The 21,924-nt window shown below is 39.7% G+C and overlaps 1 protein-coding gene across 1 annotated transcript in view; it reads left to right on the top strand.

Moving 5' to 3' along the window:
- Nucleotides 1-21,924, top strand: part of GRM7 (glutamate metabotropic receptor 7) — a 593,261-nt gene that overhangs the window by 189,319 nt on the left and 382,018 nt on the right. The window lies entirely within an intron of this gene.

Raw genomic sequence — 21,924 nt, 5'->3', positions numbered from 1 at the left:
CCATCATTTTTCCTTCCTGGGTCTCTTTTGTCCTTGCATTCTTTTTCTCTTAAGCTTCCTGCCCCTTTTCTTTCCCTTTGCCTTCCTTGTAGCTACAAAGATTCTTTAAGAGGTAGAAGGAGGAGAGAGCATTTATTGGCATCTTTCTGATGTAACAAAAGTTGCTGATTACAATTTATGTTCTCCTTTAATTTGAAGATAAGTTACTTCTGAAAGAAGATACTGTAAAGAAAAGGAACTCCTCTGCTGGTTTTGGGTCTTTGTCTTCCTTTTCTGATGGGCCAGGTCTCCGAAGATTTCATAAAGCATGCTTTGCATGTTAAAAGAACTCTATCCACTCACTCAAAAAAGATCAAATATTTGTCTTTCTTTCTATTCTGTCTCTACTCCAATCTAATTAATTATTCTCCCTAGAAGGCTGCATGGTCTATGTGGGCTTTTTAAACAAGCCAGGTTATGGTTTTGTCACTGTTCCCTTTCTGTGTTATCTCGGGGAGATAAAAATCCTATAAGTCACCCATGTGGTCATGGAGAGCCTTTGAATTAATTGCAGTACAAGTCCAAAGAAGATTGCCCATCTTCCAAACCAGACCAGTACATCTGCAGATGAGCTGCAAAAACAAAAGACAGTTTAACTATTTCCATTCCTTTTCACTCAAAAATTTAAGTATTTACTGTGTGCTTTGCTTTGTGCTAAGTTGGAAAAATAAGGACAAAAATCCCACCCTCAAAGCAAACACAGCTGAGTAAATGTATCAGAATGTAGTTGTTGACTGTGTAATAGAAATACTATAAACACAGTTTAGAATGGATGGTTTAGGTGAGGTAATGTGCCAGCTTGTCTAGGGTGGTGATGCTGTGGTTGTGGAAGACACCTGAGAGATGGAACAAAATGATGTGCTAATGCTCATCGGACCATAAGAAGCTCCTCTACTCTCAACCCACGTGGTGGGAACAGGAGCAATGGAGCAGGGCGTACTGGGCAACATTAAATCATTCATTCGGCAACCCACACCTTCTTTGTAGCCATCCTAAACTTCTTCCAGCTCTTCAAAAATGTTCTCACTGATGTTCATTGGGAAAGCTCTTCCCTCTCCTACAGTTATGGTCACTGCACTGTTTGCCTGATTAACTCCTTTCTAACATATGTGTCCCTGATTAGATATCATTTTTCCTTGGAAGCCATCTACAACCATTGCACTCCAGCCAGGTCTGGTTAGGGGCTCCATGTGTTGCTCTTATGGCACCTTCCCATAGCTCCTACCATTGTAACATCTCTTTGTCTCTTTCTGGAGACTTATCCTTTACATGCCATCAAACCACAAATGCCTTGATCTTGGCCTGGACTGGAAGGTGATCAATTGGTTTTCAAGTGGTTGGATGCCTGGCTGGATGGAGGAAATACATGCCACATAAGGACCTGGCACAAATGGCTGAGAAGTGGACCAGGGTTGGATCATAAAAGGTCTTGTAAACTACTCTGAGGAATTTGTATCTTACTCTGAAGTCTAGGCAGCGTCTGAGGATGAAAATGGGATGTTGTAAAAGGGAATGAGGAAGCTCACTCAGATGACTCTGTAGAGGGATGAAGTGTCGAATTTGGGTGAGGACCAAAGCAAAGCACATTACAGGGTCTGTGCTGAGGCCCTCTCTTCCCAAGCTGTAGACACGTCATAGGCATATTAGTAACTCCATGGTTGCGAGATCCAGGTTCAACATGTCTCAGGAAATGACTAAGTAGCTTAATACAAATTATTGAAACAAAATGCATTTTCATATGTTTCTAGGGATACTCAAAGTTGTTAAAGTAGACACAAGATAGCATCCTGAATCTGCTAAGCAAGAAATATGGCCTCAAAAGCAAGATGGTGAGGAAATGCTCTTATCAATGAAAGTACTTTTGAAATGTGGCAAAACAGCATCTCTTCATGCAAAACTCTGCATGGCTACCCAGAAAGAACACGAGGCTTTTCATTTTGTTCTTTAGGACTTGTGTGGCTTCTGTCTACCCATGTGGTCTTGTGCATTGATACAGAGTGGAGATTTGTTCATTAATATAGAGGATGGGATCACAGGATTGTGGCTGTTTATTTGGTGTCACTCTCCTAAGGAAATGAAAAAAGAAATGCCTTCAGTTGCATTAAGGTTTCTAAACACAGCTGTGAAATATATGAAATGAAACTACAGAGCATATTCCATATGGGCAAGTATGTTTTCCTCTCCTACTTTTTTATCTTTTTTCATTTTGGGGATGTTCCGTAGTGGACTCTACTGGAATGGAGCATTATCCAAATACTCAGAACACTATTGCATCCCTTTTAATCTTTGACTGTGTTGTATAATGTTGTACCTTCAAATGGAAATAAGAAAAAGCCAGTCAATAATCAACATGATTTTTTTCCCTTTAGATCCATATTTGGAACACATTTAGCAAACATCTATACTTTTGGCTCATCATCTCTATATTTGCATGAACAATTAACAGTACATTGCCTTAGGCCAAAAGGCTAGCAAGGGCATGGGTCCTGTGAAAATCATGTTCATCAACTTTTGTCTTCTATTTGTATTTATTCTCCATTTATAGAAAACAGGGCCTCAGTGCTTGCCAGCTCAGGGGGTCATTTCCCCTATTTTGAATGAGACAATGATAGCAACTGTGCCCAGGAAAGGTCAGCTCTGGCCCCTTTGGCTGCTCTCTACATGGGATATAAAAGAATGTCTCTAGATTTGGCAGCGCTTCTCCAGCTCCTGAGCCAAAACAGCTCCATGATTTTTAATCTTTCTGTATTGTCTGATGAGCCAAGGGATCCCTAGCATTTTTCTATTTTCTGTTGCCCCATTAGCAGGGTCCCCCAGTCATCCTCTCCAGCCCTCAACAAGTCCTCAAAGCAAAATGGCCAAATCGCCATGGACTCTGCCATCTAGGGTGCTCAGCTTCTTCTAGAGTAGGCTGTCCTAAACATCCTCTAATTATAGCCAGCAAGGATCATTGGCCAGGCTCTTTTCGTCTCTGACATAATCATTAGCATCAGGGAGAGAACATAATAAAGGATGAATTTTCAAAGACAACTCTGACAGCTCTGACTATTGGTGATGATTTTCCAGTGGGTCTATAACACAGCTTGGTTCTTGAATTAAATCAGTGATGTGTGTAAGAAGAGACAAAAAGTGCTGTGGATCTGGCATGAAAAAGTTGGTTATTTAATGCATTTATTTTTTTTTTTACTCAACATAGAAAGACATTCTATATTTTTCTCAAAACCAGAGATCAAAGCTATGAAGAGCTGAATGAAAATATTTCTGGCTCCAATATATATATGCCCTACTTTAGTCTTTCTGATTACCTGAAATGTTCCACACACATCACAGAGTTTTGTTAGGGGAATGACAGAAAATGCGAAGCAATAAAATATCACCTTAAATCACAATAGTATTTCTAAGCAATGCTATAATTAATAATAGACCTATAACCTTGTTTGATGAAAGAGAAGTGAGAATATTGCATGTTCAGTGTTATGACAATGTTTTTCATTAAATCTGTCATAAATGTTTATAAGCTTCTAGCACGGTATCAGCCCTTGATCTAAAAACTGAGATATATAGCAGATGACAATCAGATCACACCCCTGCACTCCTGAAATTGCCCTCTTAATGTGGAGGTGACAGGTGATAAAGAAAAATGTAAATAAGAAAATATCATACTAGAATAATTACTATCAAGTGCATTTCCTTAAGAACCAACTTGTAAATCAGAGAGATACAGATGGCAAAGAAAGAAGAGAGACAAAGCACCAGTATACCATGCAGGCTGAAAAAACATCAATTTGGAGGATGTATAGGGAGGTCAGCAGCTCAAGCCTCTCTGACCTGTTCTCAATTCCTGGCATACATTCATATCAGATCCTTTCATTGCCAATATGCCAGGGCTTTCCATTGCACCGTTTCTTGTTGATCTGGAAAATATAGGTTATTTGTGTATGTGTGTGTTTGTGTGTGAGAGATCAAATCATTAATTTTTTTTTGAAAGAATTTCTCCTTTTTTTCAGAATTAGCCTACCCTGCAAAACCAAGCAATACTCCTGCAGTTCAAAAGGTATCACATACCCCCTTTATGGCAACACAGATTATACTCTCGGGCTTCACACCCAACTGGAATCTGATCCTTCAGGGCAGTGTCTGAGACCCATGGGTTCCATGGGATTATCCATCCTTTTTTTTTTTTTTTTTTTTTTTCCCTGAAACTTTGGCAATTACTAATAGACCTAGCATATATATGACTTGACGGATATGGTTGAATATTAGGATGTCCTTCTTATAACCCCTGGTAGCTCAGACAGTAAAAAATCTGCCTGCAGTGCAGGAGACACAGGTTTGATCTCAGGGTCAGGAAGATCCTCTGGAGAAGGAAATGGCAACCCACGCCAGTATTCCTTCTTGGAGAATCCCATGGACAGAGGAGCCTGGCGGGCTACAGTCCGTGAGGTCACAAAGAGTCAACCATGACTGAGTGACTAACACTTTCACTTTCTTGTTGCCATCTTGTTTCACCCTTTATCTTGTCTGAATTGCATTCTTTCCAAGTGTCATTTACTTCACAGAGATGCCCCTCTCTCCCTTTGCCTCTCTTATGTATCCCTCTTCTAAGAAAAACTATACATTCTTCAAGTCTCACCATCAGTCTCATCTCCATTTCTCCGTTGATGTGTTTGGTCCTTCCCTCATCACCTCAGCCTCGCTCTGTACTCATCACATTCAGAAACTTTCACTTTACAAATATCCTTCCCTCTTTATTTTACCTACCTACTCCAGAGTTGTATTCACTGTCTTCACATCAAAGTTTAATGTTTCTTTGTATCAGAGAACTATAGGTAATGGGCTGTTTAATGTGGAAGAGACCATTTATTGTCAATCAGTTAACAAAGGTTGACTGCCTCCTATCTGTCAAGCACTGATTAGGTACTGGTAACCAGGAAACAAAAATTACTCTCCTCGTGGAGATTAAAGCACAGCAAAAGGAGAGTAATAATAATAATTTATTATTATTATTAATAGGCATAAGAAATAAGTAAATAGTAGTGTTAACTGTTGGTAAACAGTATAAATTCTATCTCTTTATGAATATTCTCATTTCATATATTCATCATTTTCCTAGTGTTTAGTTCCTTGCTCATTATTTTCTTCAAATATTTGAGTATATTTAAGATGTTGATTTAAGGTCTTTATCTGGTAAGTCCAGCATCTTACTAATCAGGGCATACATTAGGTCATACCAATGGATAGTTTGTATCATTTTTTTCCCTTGAAGTGGACTGGACTTACCTATTTTATTGTACACCTTTTGATTTTTTTGTTGATAACTGGGCATTTGAATATTGTACTGTGGGAACTCTGGAACTAAGATTCCCCATTTGCCAGGGTTTGATGTGCCTGTTTGTGGAAGGCTGAAGTTGTTGGTCTGTTCAGAGATTTCTCCAAACTTAAAAAGACACTATTCCTTATCATTTGTGTAGTCACTGAAGTGCCTGCTCTGTTAGCTTGTATTCAGTTAGCATTTTGACAAAAATTTCCTTAAATGCCAGGAGCTAAATCAAAACAAGATAAACAAAAACAACAACAACAAAACATGCCCTTCACAGCCCTGATTAGTTAGTTAGGGCTTCCATAACAAAGTACAGACTGGGTGACTTAGACAACAGAAGTGTGTGTGTGTTTTTTTTTTTTTCCCCGCAGGTTGAAATGCTAGAAGTCCAAGATGAAAGTGTTAACAGGGTTATTCCTTCTCAGGGCATGAAAGTATACCTGTTCTTTGCCTCCTGCCCATCTTCTGACAATTTGCTGGCAAGCTTGGCATCCCTTGGGTTGCCTTCATCATCACATGATGTTCTTTCTCTGTGGCCTGATTTTCCTTCTTATAAGGAAGCTGTTCATATTGGATTAGATCCACTCTGAAGACTTCATCCTGACTTTACTAATTACATTCATCATGGCCCCATTTCTGAACAAGTTCACATTTGAGGTACTGGGGTTTTGGACTTCAACATATGAATTTTGAGATAGACTTAATACATAACACTCAGTCTTGGTGGTTTTGCTCTGTTCTGAAACATGCCTTTAACACTTAGCTAGGTTATTTGCAATTTTGCCTTAACCTTCACTACCTGCTTCTGCTGATCCTCAAGATTAACCAAAGATGAAAGTCTTCTCATGAGTTTTCTCAGCCTCCATCCTGCTCTGGGTATGTATGTGGCTTTCTAAAACCCACCCCTCTCTAGTGTACACAGGCATTTGCTAATGCCCTAATTTCCCAAGGAAATACTCTTTCAGATTTTCCTCCCAGGGTTTCAGGTATCACTTGTGTGTTTACATAATAATCGTTTGCTCCAGGTGACTGTAGGTTGTTCAATCACTTTATAATGTGTATAAACAATGTCTGCCTTTTTCTCTCTCTGAATGAGTCCCAGGTTAGGTAAAACAGAGAGAAGTGTGTTGTACCCATCCTTCAGATAGTCTCCAGAAATATTACAATAGAGAAAAACAATACTTTGCTAATAAAGTCTGCTATGCACTCTCTGGTATGTACTAGGGTCCCCCCCAAGAATGTGGGCTGTGGTCTTCAGGTCTTCAAGACTGCCACTGAGAGAGGGTAGGGGTTGGAAAAAGAAAAAAAAAATCCACAAAGCTTTTCTATCATTTTCAAGCTCGTCTTTTTCTTAATTTAGCATTCAGCATTGTTTGCTGCAAAACTTTGGTCATCTTCCAGAGTTATAGCAAAGTTGCTTTTGACAGTTTCTGTTGTTTTCAGTTTTTGAATTGAGGGACAGGAGTTTGGAGCTGCCCACTCTGCCCCTTTGCTCACATCACACCTGGCAAGTGCTACAAAGAAAGAAAAAATAGAGAAGGCTAAGGGGCTCATCAGCGGTGGTGGGAGCACTGCGGTGTTAAGTAGACTGGTCAGGATGAGCCTTATTAACAAGATGACGTTTGGTCAATGACTTAAGGAAGTGAAGGGACCATCCAAGTTAATACCTGGGTGAAGATTATACAGAGTATAGAAAGCAGCACCGGTGTGCTAGGGCTGGAGAATCTCTGGTATGTGTAAGGAACAAAGATGCTTATGAGGCTGGAACAGAGAAAGAAATCTGAAGTGTGGGGTTGATGTTTACATATTACTGTATATAAAATTGATTATCAGCAAGGACCTACTATATAACATGGGGAACTCTATTCCATATTCTGTAATAATGTATATGGGAAAAGAATCTGAAAAAGAATGGGGATATGTGTGTATATAACTGAATCACTTTGTTGTACACCTGAAACGAATGCAGTGTTCTAAATAAGCTATACTCCAATATCTAATCTGAATTACAACAAGAGATAATGCGAGAGTTGGGTCACATAGGACCTTGAAGGCCATTAAAAAATGTTATCACTTTATAGAATTAAAGTAGAAGATCTTTTCAGCACTAAAGCACAGGAATAGCTTGTATTCTCCAAATGTTAAAAAGAATAATACCGGCTCTTCAGTTCAGTTCAGTCGCTCAATCATGTCCAACTCTTTGTAACCCCATGAATCGCAGCACGCCAGGCCTCCCTGTCCATCACCAACTCCCGGAGTTCACTCAAACTCACATCCATCGAGTCAGTGATGCCATCCAGCCATCTCATCCTCTGTCGTCCCCTTCTCCTCCTGCCCCCAATCCCTCCCAGCATCAGAGTCTTTTCCAATGAGTCAACTCTTCGCATAAGGTGGCCAAAGTACTGGAGTTTCAGCTTTAGCATCGTTCCTTCCAAAGAACACCCAGGACTGATCTCCTTTAGGATGGACTTGTTGGATCTCCTTGCAGTCCAAGGGACTCTCAAGAGTCTTCTCTAACACCACAGTTCAAAAGCATCGTTCTTCGGTGCTTAGCTTTTTTTCACAGTCCAACTCTCACATCCATACATGACTACTGGAAAAACCATAGCCTTGACTAGACGGACCTTTCTTGGCAAAGTAATGTCTCTGCTTTGCAATATGCCATCTAGGTTGGTCATAACTTTCCTTCCAAGGAGTAAGTGTCTTTTAATTTCATGGCTGCAATCACCATCTGCAGTGATTTTAGAGCCCCAAAAAATAAAGTCTGACACTGTTTCCACTGTTTCCCCATCTATTTCCCATGAAGTGATGGGACCAGATGCCATGATCTTTGTTTTCTGAATGTTGAGCTTTAAGCCAACTTTTTCACTCTCCTCTTTCACTGTCATCAAGAGGCTTTTTAGTTCCTCTTCACTTTCTGCCATAAGGGTGGTGTCATCTGCGTATCTGAGGTTATTGATATTTCTCCCAGCAATCTTGATTCCAGCTTGTGCTACTTCCAGCCCAGCGTTTCTCATGATGTACTCTGCATAGAAGTTAAATAAGCAGGGTGACAATATACAGCCCTGATGTACTGCTTTCCTGATTTGGATCCAGTCTGTTGTTCCATGTCCAGTTCTAACTGTTGCTTCCTGACCTGCATATAGATTTCTCAAGAGGCAGGTCAGGTGGTCTGGTATTCTCATCTCTTGAAGAATTGTCCACAGTTTATTGTGATCCACACAGTCAAAGGCTTTGGCCTAGTCAATAAAGCAGAAATAGATGTTTTTCTGGAACTCTCTTGCTTTTTCCATGATCCAGCGGATGTTGGCAATTTGATCTCTGGTTCCTCTGCCTTTTCTAAAACCAGCTTGAACATCTGGAAGTTCACGGTTCACATATTGCTGAAACCTGGCTTGGCTTGAAGAATTTTGAGCTCTACTAGCATGTGCTGCTACTGCTGCTAAGTCACTTCAGTCATGTCCAACTCTGTGCGACCCCAGAGATGGCAGCCCACCAGGCTCCCCTGTCCCTGGGATTCTCCAGGCAAGAACACTGGAATGGATTGCCATTTTCTTCTCCAATGCATGACAGTGAAAAGTGAAAGTGAAGTCTCTCAGTCGTGTCCGACCCCTAGCGACCTCATGGACTGCAGCTTACCAGGCTCCTCTGTCCATGGGATTTTCCAGGCAAGAGTACCGGAGTGGGGTGCCATTGCCTTCTCCGACTAGCATGTGAGATGAGTGCAATTGTGCAGTAGTTTGAGCATTCTTTGGCATTGCCTTTGTTTGGGATTGGAATGAAAACTGACCTTTTCTAGTCCTGTGGCCACTGCTGAGTTTTCCAAATTTGCTGGCATATTGAGTGCAGCAGTTTCACAGAATCATCTTTCAGGATTTGAAATATATCAACTGGAATTCCATCACCGCCACTAGCTTTGTTCATAGTGATGCTTTCTAAGGCCTACTTGATTTCACATTCCAGGATGTCTGGCTCTAGGTGAGTGATCACACCATTGTGATTATCAGTACTGGCTCTTAGGTTGACTTTAAAATATAGGAGAATGAAGGATGAAGTCTAGGAGAATGGTTCTGATGCTATTAAAATAAACTAAGTGAGAGATGATAATGGAGTGAAACAGGGAGGTAGCAATGAAGATTCTGAGACGTGTATGGGCTTAAAATACAATTTGAAAATAAAGTCAACAGAATTTTGGACATAAAAAAATATATGAGTCAAGAATGATTGCATGTTCTTTACATGAGCAACTGGAAGAATGGAATTGTCATTAGGTGATGGAAAAACTGACAGCAGAGCCATTTTTAGGTCAACAAACAAAATTTGGATGTGTTGAACTGAAAATATTTACTAGATAACCAAGTGGAGAAATGAAGTAGACTATTGAGAATGTGAGTCTCAAATTTATAAGAGGCTTTTGGAAATAGAATTATTTTCTTGGAGTCATTGACGTAGAGATGGCACTGAAAGAAGTAATATACAGAATAATAGGGAACCAAAGAGTGGTTGCTCTGACATTTCAGCATTAAGAGGTTGGAAAGAGGAGAAAGTAGATTGACCAGTGAGATCAAATGAAAGTAACATGAGCCTGTTTCCTTGGAACCAGGCTAAGGAAACATTTCAGAATATAGGGATTTTCATCAGCATCACCAAAATACTACTGCGTAGTTGGGTAGAACTATGGAGAATTGATCATTTAACCTGGCAGTGTGGAGCTCATTGTGATTTTTTTTTTTTTTTTTTTTGCAAACTGTTTCATCTGAGTGGTGTTAACAAAAACCTGGTTTAAGAGAGAATTGGAGGAGTGTATTCATAGTTAAGTATCATCCCCTTAAACTCCTACTACCATCTCCCAGTTTGCATATCATAGACCTCAAGGAAGGAAGACATGGTCACCCAGATCTTTTGAGTATCTTCAAAGGTAAATGACAGAAAAGCATAACTGTATGGGACAAGTAATAATCCTGTCCTCCAGAATATCAAGCTGGTTTTGGACGTGAAGTTATGTCATGACATATAGAGTGAAAGCCTTAGGGGAACTTCCTAAGGCATGTATTTTTTCTATTCTAGCAACATGATGCAGTGTCCTTCTAGGCATTTGTTTCATACTATAGAACTTGATTATATTTTGCCTTATAGAAAATATGGGGTGTGTATGTGGTTTAATCATCGCCAACTGCATCGCTAGATACAGAGATAGTGAATTTACATATGAATCTGACCAACATCAATTGTTACATTTCACCACCATCAAGGTAGGGCGCTACGTAGCCTGGGAAATTTTTTTCCGCCAGTCCAGTTTTCTCACGTTGAAAATGAGTGGATAGTATTAAAATGATTGGTGAGAAATGTTACAGCTCTAGTTTTCTCTTATAAGCTATTGAAAAAAACGTGTGTGTGTGTGTGTGTGTGTGTGTGTGATGTAGTTAAAGATAATGAAGGCAAGAGTGTTGCTGAGAGGAATAGGGAAAAGAAGAAAGAGAGGAAATCACAAGTAAAGAAAAATACTAGGGGCAGAAGTAAAATAGATGGAAACAAAATTAAAGTACCCATCTAGACTTTCCTGGTGACTCAGATGGTAAAGAATCTGCCTGTAATGCAGGAGACCCAGGTTTGATCCCTGGGTCGGAATGTTCCCCTGGAGAAGGAAAAGGAAGCCCACTCTAGCATTCTTTCCTTGCCAAGGACACAGGAATCTGGTCAGCTACAGTCCATGGGATTGCAAAGACTGGGACACAACTAAGCAACTAACATCATCTGAGTTTTATTCAAGTACAAGACAGTTAGAAAACAATGAAATGAATAGAGGAAAAGTTGAAGAAGAAGAAGTAAAAAGAAAAGTTATCAGGGAGAGGTAAACTGTAAAATCGGAAGCTGAGAGAAAGGAAAAGGGAAAGTATTAAGTCGCTCAGTCGTGTCCAGCTCTTTACAACCTGTGGGCTGTAGTCCACCAAGTTCTCCTGTCCATGGAATTCTCCAGGCAAGAATATTAGAGTGGGTTGCCATTTCCTTCCCCAGGGGATCTTCCTGACCCAGGGATTAAACCCAGGTCTCCTACATTGCAGAGAGATTCTTTACTGTCTAAGCCATCAGAGAAGCCCAGATATATATAAATTGAGTGGAGGGGAAGAAAATCACAAATACCTTAACAGTTTGAAAAGCCTATCTTTGAAATTGATGAAGCTAATACATAATTTTCTTCTCCTTTCAGAGCTATTTTTAACTGCTTTTTTTCCCCTTATCACAAGGAAAAGGAAACAATTTTTATTTTTTCAAATTATCCTTATATGTGTATATGATCTTTTATACTTTACTTTTATTATATTTATTTTTAATTGATTGATGATTGCATTACAATATTGGTTTGCTTTCTGTCATCCATGAACATGAATTAACCATAGGTGTACATCACCATTTGTGAGAACATGGACTTGACCCATTACCTCCTTCCATCACCGTGGACTGAGAATAAGATTTCCCTTCTTTGTGCCTGGGGGGTGGGGACGGGAGGAGGGGTTATCCCAGGAGCCCACAGACTCACCTGTGGTCTGTGAAGAACTGCACCTACAGTAGTTAAAAATGTCATTAGTTTGAGTAAGTGTTAATAGTAAGACAGAAGCCCTTGAAACTATTAAAGGCGGAACTGTGAAAGCAAATCTGTAGTAAGAATTCAAAGGGCCATTAACTTAGCCATAAGGGTGGCTGGAAGAAAAATCATTTAAAGAAATTAGAAGACTGAAGAGGCTTCTTTCATGTTCTTTAACAAAAACTAGATGTTTGATAATCTCTTCTTTCTTGGATAAGAGGAGGAACAGAGATCCTTTATTTTTTTCTCCAGTTCAGCATGTTCTTGATGTTAGGTATGTGCTATTATGTTAAATAAGATTTTAAAGTTAAAATTACCTCCTTCCAAATTTACATAGAGACTTTTTTCTTCTCTTAATCAATTGTAAAAGACTTTTCACACTTGTCACTTGACTTAGAAAATTGCTTCCCTAACCTCTTAACACCCTGTGCCTTTTAAAATTGCTAAAATTATTTTTTTTTTTTCCCTTACAATTCACATTTTAGACAGAAATACCAGTTTGTCTTTTGGATTCAAGGAGCTTTGGGCACAAGACAACATGTTATTACTTAACATAAATTCAACACACTTCACCTGAATACAGCCCAGAAATCTTAATAAGTGCTAGTGATGAGATAAGATGCCACCCCCATAGTGAAAGTACCCCTGGTGTATTTGGGAAATCAGAATTTTTTTAAAAAATCAGATTATCAGACTAATCTTGCAGAGAGATTGAGCAATCCTGAAATAAATGAGCTTAGTTCCCTGCCCAGGAATTGAACCTGGGTAGCCTGAATGAAAACCAGAAATTCTAACCACTAATCTAGGGGTTGGAGGCTAGAAGCAGAGTAGCCCTGGCTCTTGCTTCCATTTGAAAGCAAGAATGTTTCAAGGGAGGAAAAAAAAACCAAACAAGCAAACAAACAAACCAAAACAGGTACACAGTTTATTATTAGAGACAGAAGTCAGGGAGCACACAGAGAAACAGTTTTAAGATTGAAACAAGGCGGAATTACAGGCCCAGAGAGAAAGTGTGTGGACATCCTCTAATGACGAGGAGCACAGTAAAGAAGCTGATAAATCACTTACGTGGGGCAGTTGTTCCAGGTCTTTGTTTACCTTTAGCCAATTATCTTGTTTCTTTTCCCACATCCAACCTGTACGAGGATCCTCCATTTTCAAGCGTATCTTTTCACCAAGATGGATTCCAGTGCAGAGACCTATGGGGGGCTTGACATCACCTATTATGAGCATTGCCGCCCCCTTTTTGACCCTCAAGGAGCCTTCCTGCACATGTGTAATCAGGAAAGTTTTCCTTGACCTTTCAAGTGGTCATCTTATCTCTACCTCAGCAGAGCTCAGCTCTTGCCACCAGCTTTGTCCTTGAAGTGTCTTGGGAAAACAAAGCTTCAGTTTTACTACACTTGACAAACACCAGCTGTCCAGCCCAGGGGCCCATCCGTCTCCTACCTCAATAATGTCAGAGGATGAATTGTGATAATAGGGGTTTCTGTGAACACTAACAGGTAGAGGGCATTATCTGACAAAAATAGGTGACACACGAATTAATCCTTAAAGGACTAATAGAAGTTGACCTAGTAAAGAAGCAGTTGAGGTGTTGCATTTAGCGAGAGCAGATTAACAATTTACAAAGGTCTCAAAGCAGCAAATGGCATGTCGACATGTTAAAAAGAGCTGGAGGTTGTGAAGGAGTTTGGGTGAGTGGTGGAGAGACTGGCAGGAACTGAATCATAAACAGCTCTGAACATGCTCTCCTGGGAGCACAGGGACTGACCTGAGCCTTCGGAATTTTGATTCTAGGACTTGATATCAAGGTAGAGCTGAGACTAGTCTTTCCTTTGATTTCTAATGGATACCAGAATATATCCTAAGATAACCAGGATGCCTATGATGGAGCAAAATGCTCCAAGAGTGACTTGCTACTTGGAAGTATCTAGGTCCAGCCTTTCCAAAACTACTAGTAAATTCTACACAAGTCAATAAGCTAAAGATAAGTTAAAGTGACCAAGTTAACCTATAATAAACATTCTTGTGTTCTCACAAGAATGTTTCTTGTGTTCTCTAGGTGCACTTCCTATAAAAATTAATTTATCTTTCTATCCTGTTGGCTTATTTTTTTAACTTTTTTATTGAAGTATAATATGCATAGATGAAAATATGTAGATCTTAAATGTACCACTCAATGATTTTACACACACAGCTACATGTGTGTGAATATATGTGTGTGTGTATATATATGTGTATACACATATGAAGGTAACCACCACATAAATCAAAACAAAAAAAAATATTTGTCACACAAGATAAATCCTCTTGGTTCCATTTCCTATGACTAATAGATTAACTTTGTCTTCTCTTTTACTTAATGTAAATAGAATTATTTATCTTGAAAAGTGAAAGTGAAAGTTGCTCAGTTGTGTCTGACTCTTTGTGACCCCATGGACTATACAGTCCATGAAATTCTCCAGGCCACAGTACTGGAGTGGATAGCCGTTCCCTTCTCCAGGTAATCTTCCCAAGCCAGGGATCGAACCCAGGTCTCCCACATTGCAGGTGGATTCTTTAGCAGCTGAGTCCCCAGGGAAGCCCTATTTATCGTACAGAAGATCAATTTTGCCTAATTTTGAACTTCACTGAATCACATATATTCAAATGGAATCAGACTTTGTATGTGTGTTTTGTGTACATGTACATGTGTACGTGAGTTCCTTCACTCAGTATAATGCTTTAGAAATGCATCTTTTCTATTATATATAATAGTAGCTTCTTCCTTTTATTGCTGTGGAATATTCCAGTATATGAATATACCACAGAGTGTTTATGGCTTGATACATCATAAACATTTGTTTGATGGTGCTCTGCCAGTGTCATTCCTGATATTTCCTATTTCAAGCTGAAAGACTGTATTAAGAAACAAATATCCCTGTTTTATTAATTTTGAAGAACATGTCTTACTGGGTAAATCCATATTCTTGCACATTTTTCAGCTAAGATACCATTTTAACAAAGTATCCCACTGCTTTTTTCCATCATCTTATGTCTCACTGTCATTGAGCACCCTTGATGAGCTTTTGATGCAGTCATAAAAAAAGCTACAAAGAAAAGCAATTCAGATGGATGGAAAATCATGGGGAAGTCAGAGAATGCAGAGAGAGGTAGCTATATAATGCAAGCTGTATTAGAAAAAGATTATTTATGATCTAAGCCTGAGTTGTCTCACAAGTATTATGGAGTTCATAAGTTTCTGATATTAATGATAAAATTAAGAGGTTTTAAGTTCAGATGAATTTCTGTTTGTAGTTATATGTATAAACTCACTTGCCTCATGACTTGTGTATATACATAGCAAATGTACATTAAGTAGAGAGTTCAATTATTTGATGACTATAGAAACTAACCTCTGATAAGTACTTAAGGTGGAATAATTTCCTTCTTAGAAAAAAAATTTTTTGTTCTACTTGTGATCTCTCTGTTTTATATTATTTTCTGTCTTTATTTTTCTTTTCCCATTTTAGTACATAGTTTAACACTCTCCCGGAGAAGGCAATGGCAACCCACTCCAGTAATCTTGCCTGGAAAATCTCATGGACAGAGGAGCCTGGTAGGCTGCAGTCCTTGGGGTCACCAAGAGTTGAACAGTGACAATGATGATGATGATAACAGGAATGGCATTAGTACACCTCTTAAACCCTTGTAATATGCCAGGTGCTATGAAATACAATCTTGAAAGTATGAACTGCTTTATCTGCATCTTATAGATCAAGACAATAAATGTGTGGGTTACATAACTTGCTCAAAGCTAAACAAGACAATGTCTGCATTTCTGTAAGAATCACTACATATTGAGTCGTTTAAATATTTGTAGCATAAAAATTAATATGGATATTCTTATCCTTCCAAATGATGTAGCAATGAAAGCTTTGGTGTTTGTGGGCTTTCTTTTCACTTATTTAATTTATTTATATATATATATATTTTTTTTTTTCTCTCTTGGCCATGAAGAAATATTTCCCTCAACCAATTCATGGGTGAGAAAGCACACAGAAACCAGACTGGAGCATGTGTCACATCCTAATGCATCATTGCTTAAAGGAGTACAGTTAACCCTTCACATCCAACACCATGTTGAATCTGCAGATGCAGAACACATGGGTTCAGACAGCTCACTGTATCTTTTGTAAAATGAAATCTACATTGTCTAAGGAAAACAAGCTACCCCTTATATTCTCCCTAGACCAGTGCTTATATTAGCCCTAGACCAGTGAAAAGAGTTTTGAAATTAGATTTCAGGGACAACCACACTCATTAAGGGTTCCAACATCTGTTGAACAACAGTGTGTGCATGCTGAGTCACTTCAGTTGTGTCTGACTCTCTGCGATCCATGTACTGTAGCCAACCAGGCTCCTCTGTCCATGGGATTTCCCAGGCAAGAATACTGGACTGGGTTGCCATGCCCTCCTCCAGGGGATCTTTCCACGCTGCAGATCAAGTCTGCATCATCTGAGTTTCCTACATTGGCAGAGGGGTTCTTTACCACTGAGCCACAGGGAAGGCTGTTGAATAAGACCCTCCAGTCTTTTTTCACTGTTTTTGAAAGGAAAATAAGAGCTTAATCATGCAGTTTTATACAAGAAGCTCTACTTAAAATTTAAATGATAGTTATTAGATAAGAGTCTCTTTCTTTCAATGTTAGGCTAATTTTGTTATGAATACTTATTCAGTGTAACTGCAGGTGAATTGCTAATATAGTCTTTTTACCTGGGAATGGTGATATGTCACAGTGACTCTAGCGTTTTTTATTCGAAGGGCTCAACAGTAAAGGTGTTTCCAGATGACATTTTTGTTAGTTATTGGCTGTATTGTTCAGTTCAGTTCAGTTCAGTCACTCAGTTGTGTCCTACTCTTTGCGACCCCATGAATCGCAGCACTCCAGGCTTCCCTGTCCATCACCAACTCCCGGAGTTCACTGAGACTCACGTCCATTGAGTCAGTGATGCCATCCAGCCATCTCATCCTCTGTCGTCCCCTTCTCCTCCTGCCCCCAATCCCTCCCAGCATCAGAGTCTTTTCCAATAAGTCAACTCTTCACATGAGGTGGCCAAAGTACTGGAGTTTCAGCTTTAGCATCATTCCTTCCAAAGAACACCCAGGACTGATCTCCTTCAGAATGGACTGGTTGGATCTCCTTGCAGTCCAAGGGACTCTCAAGAGTCTTCTCCAACACCACAGTTCAAAAGCATCAATTCTTCGGTGCTCAGCTTTCTTCACAGTCCAACTCTCACATCCATACATGACCACAGGAAAAACCATAGCCTTGACTAGATGGACCTTTGTTGGCAAAGTAGTGTCTCTGCTTTTCAATATGCTATCTAGGTTGGTCATAACTTTCCTTCCAAGGAGTAAGCGTCTTTTAATTTCATGGCTGCAGTCACCATCTGCAGTGATTTTGGAGCCCAAAAAAATAAAGTCTGACACTGTTTCCACTGTTTCCCCATCTATTTCCCATGAAGTGATGGGACCAGTTGCCATGATCTTTGTTTTCTGAATGTTGAGCTTTAAGCCAACTTTTTCACTCTCCACTTTCACTTTCATCAAGAGGCTTTTGAGTTCCTCTTCACTTTCTGCCATAAGGGTGGTGTCATCTGCATATCTGAGGTTATTGATATTTCTCCCAGCAATCTTGATTCCAGCTTGTGCTTCTTCCAGCCCAGCGTTTCTCATGATGTACTCTGTGTATAAGCTAAATAGGCAGGGTGACAATATACAGCCTTGACGTACTCCTTTTCCTATTTGGAACCAGTCTGTTGTTCCATGTCCAGTTCTAACTGTTGCTTCCTGACCTGCCTATAGGTTTCTCAAGAGGCAGGTCAGGTGGTCTGGTATTCCCATTCTCTTGAAGAATTTTCCACAGTTTATTGTGATCCACACAGTCAAAGGCTTTGGCATAGTCAATAAAGCAGAAATAGATGTTTTTCTGGAACTCTCTTGCTTTTTCCATGATCCAGCGGATGTTGGCAATTTGGTCTCTGGTTCCTCTGCCTTTTCTAAAACCAGCTTGAAGATCTGGAAGTTCACAGTTCATGTATTGCTGAAGCCTGGCTCAGAGAGTTTTGCGCATTACTTTACTAGCATGTGAGATGAGTGCAATTGTGTGGTAGTTTGAGCATTCTTTGGCATTGCCTATCTTTGGGATTGGAATAAAAACTGACCTTTTCCAGTCCTGTGGCCACTGCTGAGTTTTCCAAATTTGCTGGCATATTGAGTGCAGCACTTTCACAGCATCATCTTTCAGGATTTTAAATACCTCAAATAGCTGTATTGTTAATGAGGTTTAATCAAGTGGTCTGTGTATCAAGAGAGAAAGGGAGAGACATTGGAGAGAAGTAAAGTACATTTAGAAAGAGGAGTTGGGACTGAGGTCTGGGTAACAGGGTAACTGAGAGGGATTGAGAAAACAAGAGGTTGAATGGTGATCAAAGGGGAGATGGAAACAAATATAGAGAGAGGAAGTGGACAGACACATGTGGAAAAGAAACAGGCAGACAGACCTATGGGGAAAAAAAAAGAGAAAAAGTTAAGACAAGCTCCAGATTCATGACCTTGTGGTCAAGATTACATGGGGTGGGGATTGGGGATGGAGGGAAGAGAGTTGTGTGTGTAAGTCTGCTTTGAAAGGAGGAACTTTCCAGGTGAATATACATTATACAGCCAGTCACAGAGCAACATTTTCAACAAAGGCAAACCACTGGAGTGGCAAGAGAATGTTTATTTTTATCTTTTCATGTCGAATCCAGTCCTTCCTGGTTACTGTGGAACTTGCTTGGGGAGGCTGAGATCATGTGACTCTCCTTCTCAGGTCCTTCTAAGCAACCCTCATTTGACTGGGTCCTGTGCTTTGTGATGGTCTTCAGTGAGCGCAGCACCACGGTGTACCAGCTGAGAAGGGGCTTAGTCCCTAATTATGCAGAGAGAGGGGCTCCTCTGGGCAGCTACGCAGAAGCAATACTGTGACCTACTACTTGGGGGACGGAGGGGACTTTGGAAATATTTAGTAGTTTCTCTTACCTGCCTACAGTGTCTACTTGGGGGACGGAGGGGACTTTGGAAATATTAGTAGTTTCTCTTACCTGCGTACAGTGACAGCCTGTTTATTGTAGCTTTTTAATTGAAAATGCTTATAGTTCATACATGTAAATTGCTTGAGAAAGTGCCTTGTTGTTGTTCAGTTGCTCAGTCATGTCTGACTGTTCGCAACCCCGTGGACTGCAGTACCCCAGGCTTCCCTGTACTTCACTATCTCCCAGAGTTTGCTCAAACTCATGTCTACTGAGTCAGTGATGCCACCCAACCATCCATCTCATCCTCTGTCACCCTCTTCTCCTTTTGCCTTCAATCTTTTCCAGCATCAATCAGAGTCTTTTCCGAGTCAGCTCTTCGCATTAGGTGGCCAAAATATTGGCGCTTCACCATCAGTCCTTCCAATGAATATTCAGGGTTGATTTCCTTTAGGACTGACTGTTTTGATCTCCTTGCTGTCCAAGGGACTTTCAGGAGTCCTCCAGCACCACAGTTTAAAAGCATCAGTTCTTTGGTGCTCAGCTTTTTTTATGGTCCAACTCTCACATCCATAGATGACAACTGGATTAAACCATAGCTTTGACTGTACAAACCTTTGTCAGCAAAGTGATGTCTCTGCTTTTTAATACACTAAGTTTGTCATAGTGCCTAGCACCTGTTAAATATTCAAAGGTAATTTTTTATTGTTGCAGTTGCCAGGACTGTCTAAGTTATTACTACACCATTTTATCTCTACAGCCACTTATCTACACACCAAGCATGCACCCATCATTGCTCAGCCTTCATCTCTCTGCATGTCTTCATATCTGATTGAAGAGCCTTCATTTGTCTCTTCTCTGTCTTTCTTGTTGACCTTCTAGCATGTATCCATCTATGCACACATAAAAAATAGTATTTAAAATGCACTTTGCACTTTCAATGATGTGAAGTCTTTGCCATTTCTTTTGCCTTCTGCAAAAGCAAAATATTTTTTTTATTCATTTCCATAATTTGTATGACATTTGATTGGGACATGAAAGTCACTGAGAAGAGAGGTGTCAGATTTTGGCTCCTTCTCACCTGAGGCCAAAAGAGCCCTGGATGACTTGACCTGCCTCCTTCTGGGCCACATCTGGCCCCATCCCTTGCGATTACAGAACTCCAGGTGTGCTGACCTTCCCTCGAGGTTGCAAGTGTTTCCAAGTTCCAGGACAGCTCATCTTTAATATTTACACATTTACAATTTAGCCTTGGTCAACGTGTTCCCTGTGCCTCCAGTGTTTCTAACAACTGATTTGCCCACCCCTCTTTGATGTATCTCTAAGGACCCTGTGCTTTGCTTCACCACAGTAGTGGTTTCTATTATATTTTAGGACTTGTCTGCGTAAACATTTGTTGACTGTCTCTCTGTGCTAGGATTGAAGCTTCGGGAGAGTACATATTGGTCTTTCTTGTTCACTCCCAACATGGGGCCTGGTATGTAATAAGTACTTAAGAAACTGTTTAATTAATTAATTAAAGTGATTTTCTGATACCTCTTGGCCAAAACATAATAATCCTGAACATGCTTGTGAATTCATTGTTAATTGCTTAAATTGCATTTTCTCAAAAAGGAAAAAAAAATCAGTGAGGGAAAAAATTGTTGCATTGAGTATCTCATTGCCAGACCTTGAGTGTCCGTGCCTGCCTGCTAAGTCTCTTCAGTGGTGTCCAACTCTTTGCGACCCCGTGGACTGTAGTCCACCAGGCTCCTCTGCCCATGGTATTCTCCAGGCAAAAATACTGGAGTAGGTTGCCATGCTCTCCTCCAGGGGATTTTCCTAACCCAGGGATCAAACCCACATCTGTATGTCTCCTGCCTTGGCAGGCAGATTTTCTACCACTGCGCCTGGGTTGTGAATTCCCTTTTTTTTATACCAATCAAAGATACTGGTAACTCCCCTCTGCCTCCAGAAAAAGATACAGAGAGAAAGAAGTAAGAGAGAAGGGAAGAAAAAAAAAAAGTAAAGAAGGGAAGGGACAGATAGAGGGAGAGAGAAAGGGAAAAAGAAAGAAGGAAGGAAGGATGAAAAGAAGGAAGAAAAAGAACATTATTATGGACCTTTTCCCTCAGATTGAATATAATTCAATGATGCAAAATTCACTTGGGGTCTACATGATAAATATTATACCTTCAGGATAACATTCATATTTTTCTTTCTTTCTTTATTGAAACTTTGACCTTAATGTCATCTAAGTGCAGAATTCTCTTTCTACATTTAACCCCAAAGCTCATCTTGCTATTCCCTCATTAAAAATACTCTTACAATGAAAAAACAGTTGGACTTCTTTGATTTTTCACATCAAGCTTTGTGCTTTAATCTCCATTGTAGCTTATTATAAAATAAACATGCCTGATCCCTATCTGATTGACTAGATAAAGAGGTCTCATAATAATTGATTCTTTATTTTTTATTGAAACATAGCTGATTTACAGTATTATATTGGTTTCTGGTGTATAGCAAAGTAATTCAAAGTGTATTATACATACATATATATATAATAATCTTTTTCAGATTATTGTCCACCATAGGTTATTACAAAATGTTGAATATAGTTCCCTGTGCTATACAGTAGGATCTTGTCATTTACCTATTTTATATTTAGTAGTTCGTGTCTGCTAATAGCAAACTCCTAATCTATCCCTCCTCACCCTTCCCCTTTGGTATCATGTTTGTTTTCTGTTTCTGTGAGTCTGTTTCTGTTTTGTAAATAAAGTCATTTGTATCATTTTAAAAATTAGATTCCACATTTAAGTGATGCCATGTGATACTTGTCTTTCTCTGCCTGACTTCCTTCACTTAGTGTGATCGTGTCTATGTCCATCCATGTTGCTGCAAATGGCATTATTTCGTTCCTTTTAACTGTTTTATATATATATAAATA

The sequence above is a fragment of the Bos mutus genome, chromosome 22 (genome assembly GCF_027580195.1).
Source record: "Bos mutus isolate GX-2022 chromosome 22, NWIPB_WYAK_1.1, whole genome shotgun sequence".
In the NCBI taxonomy this organism is placed as follows: Eukaryota; Metazoa; Chordata; class Mammalia; order Artiodactyla; family Bovidae; genus Bos; species Bos mutus.
Note: the sequence above shows the minus strand (reverse complement) of the source record. Positions and strands in the feature narration are given on the sequence as shown.